The following is an 8,845-nucleotide window of genomic DNA, read 5'->3' as shown; positions in this document are numbered from 1 at the left end:
TTATTTCACTTATAATTCACTGTATCACAATTCAGTGGGTCAGAAGTTTACATACACTAAATTGACTAACTTTAAACAGCTTGGAATATTCCAGAAAATGATGTCATGGCTTTAGAAGCTTCTGATAGGCTGAGTGACATAATTTGAGTCAATTGGAGGTGTACCTGTGGATGTATTTCAAGGCCTACCTTCAAAGTCAGTGCCTCTTTGCTTGACATCATGAGAAAATCTAAAGAAATCAGCCAAGACCTCAGAAAAAGAATTGTAGACATCCACAAGTCTGGTTCATCCTTGGGAGCAATTTCCAAACGCATGAAGGTACCACGTTCATCTGTACAAACAATGGTACGCAAGTATAAGCACCATGGGACCACACAGCCGTCATACCGCTCAGGAAGGAGACGTGTTCTGTCTCCTAGAGATGAACGTACTTTGGTGTGAAAAGTGTAAATCAATCCCAGAACAACAGCAAAGGTGTCATGTTTTGTCATTTATTATCTTGTCTTGTCCCTGTGCTTCCCATTCTATTCGTTTCCCTCTGCTGGTCTTATTAGGTTCTTTCCCTCTTTCTATCCCTCTCTCTCCCCCTCCCTCTCTCACTCTCTCGCTCTCTCTTCTCTCTATCGTTCCGTTCCTGCTCCCAGCTGTTCCTATTCCCCTAATCAATCATTTAGTCTTCCCACACCTGTTCCCGATCCTTTCCCCTGATTAGAGTCCCTATTTCTTCCTTTGTGTTCCGTTCCTGTCCTGTCGGTTCCTTGTCTAGAATTCACCGTGCTGTGTTTGTGTATCGCCCTGTCGTGTCGTGTTTTCCTCAGATGCTGCGTGGTGAGCAGGTGTCTGAGTCTGTCTGGTTCAAGTGCCTTCCCGAGGCAACCTGCTGTTCACCTGCTGTTCAAGATCGAGTCTCCAGTTTGTCCTCGTCATTTCGAGTGAAAGTTGTGTTTTTTGTTTGTATTTACTTTACTGGATTAAAGACTCTGTTTTCGCCAAGTCGCTTTGGGTCCTCTTTCACCTGCATGACAGAAGGAACCGACCAAGGAATGGACCCAGCGACTTCAGACGCTCGTTACACTGCCGTCGAGATCCAAGGAGCCATGCTCGGCAGACACGAGCAGGAATTGTCTGCTGCTCGCCATGCCGTGGAGAACCTGGCCGCTCAGGTTTCCGACCTCTCTGGACAGTTCCAGAGTCTCGTCTCGTGCCACCTGTTACTTCCTGGCCTGCCGAGCCTCCAGAACCTAGGGTTAATAACCCACCTTGCTACTCCGGGCAGCCCACTGAGTGCCGCTCCTTTCTCACGCAGTGTGAGATTGTGTTCTCTCTCCAACCCAACACATACTCTAGAGAGAGAGCTCGGGTTGCTTACGTCATTTCACTCCTTACTGGCCGGGCTCGAGAATGGGGCACAGCTATCTGGGAGGCAAGGGCTGATTGCTCTAACAAGTTCCAGAACTTTAAAGAGGAGATGATTCGGGTTTTTGACCGTTCAGTTTTTGGTAGGGAGGCTTCTAGGCCCTGGCTTCCTTATGCCAAGGTGAACGGTCCATAACGGATTATTCTATTGAGTTTCGCACTCTTGCTGCCTCTAGTGAGTGGAACGAGCCGGCGCTGCTCGCTCGTTTTCTGGAGGGACTCCACGCAGTGGTTAAGGATGAGATTCTCTCCCGGGAGGTTCCTTCAGATGTGGACTCTTTGATTGCTCTCGCCATCCGCATAGAACGACGGGTAGATCTTCGTCACCGGGCTCGTGGAAGAGAGCTCGCATCAACGGTGTTTCCCTGCTCCGCATCGCAACCATCTCCCTCCTCTGGCTCAGAGTCTGAGCCCATGCAGCTGGGAGGGATTCACATCTCGACTAAGGAGAGGAACGGAGGATCACCAGCCGCCTGTGCCTCTATTGCGGAGTTGCTGGACATTTTGTTAATTCATGTCCAGTAAAAGCCAGAGCTCATCTGTAAGCGGAGGGCTACAGGTGAGCGCAACTACTCAAGTCTCTCCATCAAGATCCTGTACTACTTTGTCGGTCCATCTACGCTGGACCGGTTCGGGTGCTACATGTAGTGCCTTGATAGACTCTGGGGCTGAGGGTTGTTTCATGGACGAAGCATGGGTTCGGAAACATGACATTCCTTTCAGAGAGTTAGAGAAGCCTACGCCCATGTTCGCCTTAGATGGTAGTCATCTTCCCAGTATCAGATTTGAGACACTACCTTTAACCCTCACAGTATCTGGTAACCACAGTGAGACTATTTCTTTTTTGATTTTTCGTTCACCGTTTACACCTGTTGTTTTGGGTCATCCCTGGCTAGTATGTCATAATCCTTCTATTAATTGGTCTAGTAATTCTATCCTATCCTGGAACGTTTCTTGTCATGTGAAGTGTTTAATGTCTGCCATCCCTCCCGTTTCTTCTGTCCCTACTTCTCAGGAGGAACCTGGCGATTTGACAGGAGTGCCGGAGGAATATCATGATCTGCGCACGGTCTTCAGTCGGTCCCGAGCCAACTCCCTTCCTCCTCACCGGTCGTATGATTGTAGTATTGATCTCCTTCCGGGGACCACTCCTCCTCGGGGTAGACTATACTCTCTGTCGGCTCCCGAACGTAAGGCTCTCGAGGATTATTTGTCTGTGTCTCTTGACGCCGGTACCATAGTGCCTTCTTCCTCTCCGGCCGGGGCGGGGTTCTTTTTGTTAAGAAGAAGGACGGTACTCTGCGCCCCTGCGTGGATTATCGAGGGCTGAATGACATAACGGTTAAGAATCGTTATCCGCTTCCCCTTATGTCATCAGCCTTCGAGATTCTGCAGGGAGCCAGGTGCTTTACTAAGTTGGACCTTCGTAACGCTTACCATCTCGTGCGCATCAGAGAGGGGGACGAGTGGAAAACGGCGTTTAACACTCCGTTAGGGCATTTTGAGTACCGGGTTCTGCCGTTTGGTCTCGCCAATGCGCCAGCTGTTTTCAGGCATTAGTTAATGATGTTCTGAGAGACATGCTGAACATCTTTGTTTTTGTCTATCTTGACGATATCCTGATTTTTTTTCTCCGTCACTCGAGATTCATGTTCAGCACGTTCGACGTGTTCTACAGCGCCTTTTAGAGAATTGTCTCTACGTAAAGTCTGAGAAGTGCTCTTTTCATGTCTCCTCCGTTACTTTTCTCGGTTCCGTTATTTCCGCTGAAGGCATTCAGATGGATTCCGCTAAGGTCCAAGCTGTCAGTGATTGGCCCGTTCCAAGGTCACGTGTCGAGTTGCAGCGCTTTTTAGGTTTCGCTAATTTCTATCGGCGTTTCATTCGTAATTTCGGTCAAGTTGCTGCCCCTCTCACAGCTCTTACTTCTGTCAAGACGTGTTTTAAGTGGTCCGGTTCCGCCCAGGGAGCTTTTGATCTTCTAAAAGAACGTTTTACGTCCGCTCCTATCCTCGTTACTCCTGACGTCACTAGACAATTCATTGTCGAGGTTGACGCTTCAGAGGTAGGCGTGGGAGCCATTCTATCCCAGCGCTTCCAGTCTGACGATAAGGTTCATCCTTGCGCTTATTTTTCTCATCGCCTGTCGCCATCTGAGCGCAACTATGATGTGGGTAACCGTGAACTGCTCGCCATCCGCTTAGCCCTAGGCGAATGGCGACAGTGGTTGGAGGGGGCGACCGTTCCTTTTGTCGTTTGGACAGACCATAAGAACCTTGAGTACATCCGTTCTGCCAAACGACTTAATGCCCGTCAAGCTCGTTGGGCGTTGTTTTTCGCTCGTTTCGAGTTTGTGATTTCTTACCGTCCGGGTAGCAAGAACACCAAGCCTGATGCCTTATCCCGTCTGTTTAGTTCTTCTGTGGCTTCTACTGATCCCGAGGGGATTCTTCCTTATGGGCGTGTTGTCGGGTTAACAGTCTGGGGAATTGAAAGACAGGTTAAGCAGGCACTCACGCACACTGCGTCGCTTGTCCTAGTAACCTCCTTTTCGTTCCTGTTTCCACTCGTCTGGCTGTTCTTCAGTGGGCTCACTCTGCCAAGTTAGCTGGTCATCCCGGTGTTCGAGGCACTCTTGCGTCTATTCGCCAGCGCTTTTGGTGGCCGACTCAGGAGCGTGACACGCGCCGTTTCGTGGCTGCTTGTTCGGACTGCGCGCAGACTAAGTCGGGTAACTCTCCTCCTGCCGGTCGTCTCAGACCGCTCCCATTCCTTCTCGACCATGGTCTCACATCGCCCTAGACTTCATTACCGGTCTGCCTTTGTCTGCGGGAAGACTGTGATTCTTACGGTTGTCGATAGGTTCTCTAAGGCGGCACATTTCATTCCCCTCGCTAAACTTCCTTCCGCTAAGGAGACGGCACAAATCATTATCGAGAATGTATTCAGAATTCATGGCCTCCCGTTAGACGCCGTTTCAGACAGAGGCCCGCAATTCACGTCACAGTTTTGGAGGGAGTTCTGTCGTTTGATTGGTGCGTCCGTCAGTCTCTCTTCCGGGTTTCATCCCCAGTCTAACGGTCAAGCAGAGAGGGCCAATCAGACGATTGGTCGCATACTACGCAGCCTTTCTTTCAGAAACCCTGCGTCTTGGGCAGAACAGCTCCCTGGGCAGAATACGCTCACACCCGCTTCCTTCGTCTGCTACCGGGTTATCTCCGTTTCAGAGTAGTCTGGGTTACCAGCCTCCTCTGTTCTCATCCCAGCTTGCCGAGTCCAGCGTTCCCTCCGCTCAAGCGTTTGTCCAACGTTGTGAGCGCACCTGGAGGAGGGTGAGGTCTGCACTTTGCCGTTACAGGGCACAGACTGTGAGAGCCGCCAATAAACGCAGGATTAAGAGTCCAAGGTATTGTTGCGGCCAGAGAGTGTGGCTTTCCACTCGCAACCTTCCTCTTACGACAGCTTCTCGTAAGTTGACTCCGCGGTTCATTGGTCCGTTCCGTGTCTCCCAGGTCGTCAATCCTGTCGCTGTGCGACTGCTTCTTCCGCGACATCTTCGTCGCGTCCATCCTGTCTTCCATGTCTCCTGTGTTAAGCCCTTTCTTCGCACCCCCGTTCGTCTTCCCTCCCCCTCCCGTCCTTGTCGAGCGCACCTATTTACAAGGTACATAAGATCATGGACATGCGTTCTGGGGGACGGGGTCACCAATACTTAGTGGATTGGGAGGGTTACGGTCCTGAGGAGAGGAGTTGGGTTCCGTCTCGGGACGTGCTGGACCGTTCACTCATTGATGATTTCCTCCGTTGCCGCCAGGATTCCTCCTCGAGTGCGCCAGGAGGTGCTCGGTGAGTGGGGGTACTGTCATGTTTTGTCATTTATTATCTTGTCTTGTCCCTGTGCTTCCCATTCTATTCGTTTCCCTCTGCTGGTCTTATTAGGTTCTTTCCCTCTTTCTATCCCTCTCTCTCCCCCTCCCTCTCTCACTCTCTCGCTCTCTCTTCTCTCTATCGTTCCGTTCCTGCTCCCAGCTGTTCCTATTCCCCTAATCAATCATTTAGTCTTCCCACACCTGTTCCCGATCCTTTCCCCTGATTAGAGTCCCTATTTCTTCCTTTGTGTTCCGTTCCTGTCCTGTCGGTTCCTTGTCTAGAATTCACCGTGCTGTGTTTGTGTATCGCCCTGTCGTGTCGTGTTTTCCTCAGATGCTGCGTGGTGAGCAGGTGTCTGAGTCTGTCTGGTTCAAGTGCCTTCCCGAGGCAACCTGCTGTTCACCTGCTGTTCAAGATCGAGTCTCCCAGTTTGTCCTCGTCATTTCGAGTGAAAGTTGTGTTTTTTGTTTGTATTTACTTTACTGGATTAAAGACTCTGTTTTCGCCAAGTCGCTTTTGGGTCCTCTTTCACCTGCATGACAAAAGGACCTTGTGAAGATGCTGGAGGAAACAGGTACAAAATCACAGTAAAATGAGTCCTATATCGACATAACCTGAAAGGCCGCTTAGCAAGGAAGAAGCCACTGCTCCAAAACCGCTATAAAAAAGCCAGACTAAGGTTTGAAACTGCACATGGGGACAAAGATTATACTTTTTGGAGAAATGTCCTCTGGTCTGATGAAGCAAAAAATAGAACTGTTTGGCCATAATGACCGTCGTTATGTTTGGAGGAATAAGGGGGATGCTTTCAAGCTGAAGAACACCATCATGTTGTGGGAGTGCTTTGCTGCACGAGGGACTCGTCCACTTCACAAAATAGATTTCATCATGAGGAGGTAAAATTAGGTAGACATATGGAAGCAACATCTCAAGTCATCAGTCAGGTAGTTAAAGCTTGATCGTAAATGGTTCTTCCAAATGCACAATGACCCCAAGCATACTTCCAAATTTGTGGCAAAATGGCTTAAGTCAAGGTATTGGAGTGGCCATCACAAAGCCTGACCTCAACCCTATAGAAAATGTGTGGCAGAACTGAAAAGCGTGGGTGAGCAAGTATGCCTACAAACCTGACTCAGTTTATACCAGCTCTTTCAGGAAGAATGGGCCAAAATTCACCCCACTTATTGTGGGAAGCTTGTGGAAGGCTACCCAAATGTTTGACCCAAGTTAAACAATTTGAAGGCAATGCTACCAAATACAGTGGGGAGTATTTGATACACTGCCCGATTTAGCAAGTTTTCCTACTTACAAAGCATGTAGAGGTCTGTCATTTTTATCATAGGTACACTTCAACTGTGAGAAACAGAATCTAAAACAAAATCCAGAAAATCACATTGTAATTTTTAAGTAATTAATTAGCATTTTATTGCATGACATAAGTATTTGATACATCAGAAAAGCAGAACTTAATATTTGGTACAGAGACCTTTGTTTGCAATTACAGAGATCATACGTTTCCTGTAGTTCTTGACCAGGTTTGCACACACTGCAGCAGGGATTTTGGCCCACTCCTCCATGCAGACCTTCTCCAGATCCTTCAGGTTTTGGGGCTGTCGCTGGGCAATACGAACTTTCAGCTCCCTCCAAAGATGTTCTATTGGGTTCAGGTCTGGAGACTGGCAAGGCCCTCCACGACCTTGAAATGCTTCTTACAGAGCCACTCCTTAATTGCCCTGGCTGTGTGTTTTGGTCGTTGCCATGCTGGAAGACCCAGCCACGACTCATCTTCAATGCTCTTACTGAAAGAAGGAGGTTGTTGGCCAAGATCTCATGATACATGGCCCCATCACTCCTCCCCTCAATACGGTGCAGTCGTCCTTTCCCCTTTGCAGAAAAGCATGCCAATAGAATGATGTTTCCACCTCCATGCTTCACAGTTGGGATGGTGTTCGTGGGGTTGTACTCATCCTTCTTCTTCCTCCAAACACGGCGAGTGGAGTTTAGACCAAAAAGCTCTATTTTTGTTTCATTAGACCACATGACCTTCTCCCATTCATTGGCAAACTTCAGACGGGCCTGGACATGCGCTTAATCCACGATGGCGTAGTGTGTTACTAATTATTTTCTTTGAGACTGTGGTCCCAGCTCTCGTCATTGGCAAACTTCAGACGGGCCTGGACATGCTGTCATGTTTGTCATTTATTGTCATGTCTTGTCCCTGTGCTCCCCATGCTATTCGTTTCCCTCTGCTGGTCTTGTTTGGTTCTTTCCCTCCTTCTATCCCTCTCTCTCCCCCTCCCTCTCTCACTCTCTCGCTCTCTCTTCTCTCTGTCGTTCCGTTCCTGCTCCCAGCTGTTCCTATTCCCCTAATCATCATTTAGTCTTCCCACACCTGTTCCCGATCCTTTCCCCTGATTAGAGTCCCTATTTATTCCTTTGTGATCCGTTCCTGTCCCGTCGGTTCCTTGTATTGTATTCACCATGCTGTGATTGCGTTTCGCCCTGTCCTGTCGTGTTTTTGCCGTGATTGTGTATCACCCTGTCCTGTCGTGTTTTGTGCCTTCATCAGATGCTGCGTGTGAGCAGGTGTCTCAGTCGACCTACGGCCTGCGCCTACCCGAAGCGACCTGCAGTCTGTGGCCGCTTCTCCTGTTGTTTCCCTCTACAAGTCTAGAGGATTTCTGTTATTCCGTTTTTGGACTTTAATAAACTCTGTTTCTGTTAAGTCGCTTTTGGGTCCTCTTTCACCTGCATGATAGAAGGAACCGACCAAGGAATGGACCCAGCGACTTCAGACGCTCGTTACACTGCCGTCGAGATCCAAGGAGCCATGCTCGGCAGACACGAGCAGGAATTGTCTGCTGCTCGCCATGCCGTGGAAAACCTGGCTGCTCAGGTTTCCGACCTCTCTGGACAGTTCCAGAGTCTACGTCTCGTGCCACCTGTTACTTCCTGGCCTGCCGAGCCTCCAGAACCTAGGGTTAATAACCCACCTTGCTACTCCGGGCAGCCCACTGAGTGCCGCTCCTTTCTCACGCAGTGTGAGATTGTGTTCTCTCTCCAACCCAACACATACTCTAGAGAGAGAGCTCGGGTTGCTTACGTCATTCACTCCTTACTGGCCGGGCTCGAGAATGGGGCACAGCTATCTGGGAGGCAAGGGCTGATTGCTCTAACGAATTCCAGAACTTTAAAGAGGAGATGATTCGGGTTTTTGACCGTTCAGTTTTTGGTGGGAGGCTTCTAGGGCCCTGGCTTCCTTATGCCAAGGTGAACGGTCCATAACGGATTATTCCATTGAGTTTCGCACTCTTGCTGCCTCTAGTGAGTGGAACGAGCCGGCGCTGCTCGCTCGTTTTCTGGAGGGACTCCACGCAGTGGTTAAGGATGAGATTCTCTCCCGGGAGTTCCTTCAGATGTGGACTCTTTGATTGCTCTCGCCATCCGCATAGAACGACGGGTAGATCTTCGTCACCGGGCTCGTGGAGGAGAGCTCGCATCAACGGTGTTTCCCTGCTCCGCATCGCAACCATCTCCCTCCTCTGGCTTTGAGACTGAG

This window comes from Oncorhynchus gorbuscha, unplaced genomic scaffold, assembly GCF_021184085.1.
Source record: "Oncorhynchus gorbuscha isolate QuinsamMale2020 ecotype Even-year unplaced genomic scaffold, OgorEven_v1.0 Un_scaffold_3560, whole genome shotgun sequence".
NCBI lineage: Eukaryota > Metazoa > Chordata > Actinopteri > Salmoniformes > Salmonidae > Oncorhynchus > Oncorhynchus gorbuscha.
This window is presented reverse-complemented; position numbering follows the sequence as displayed.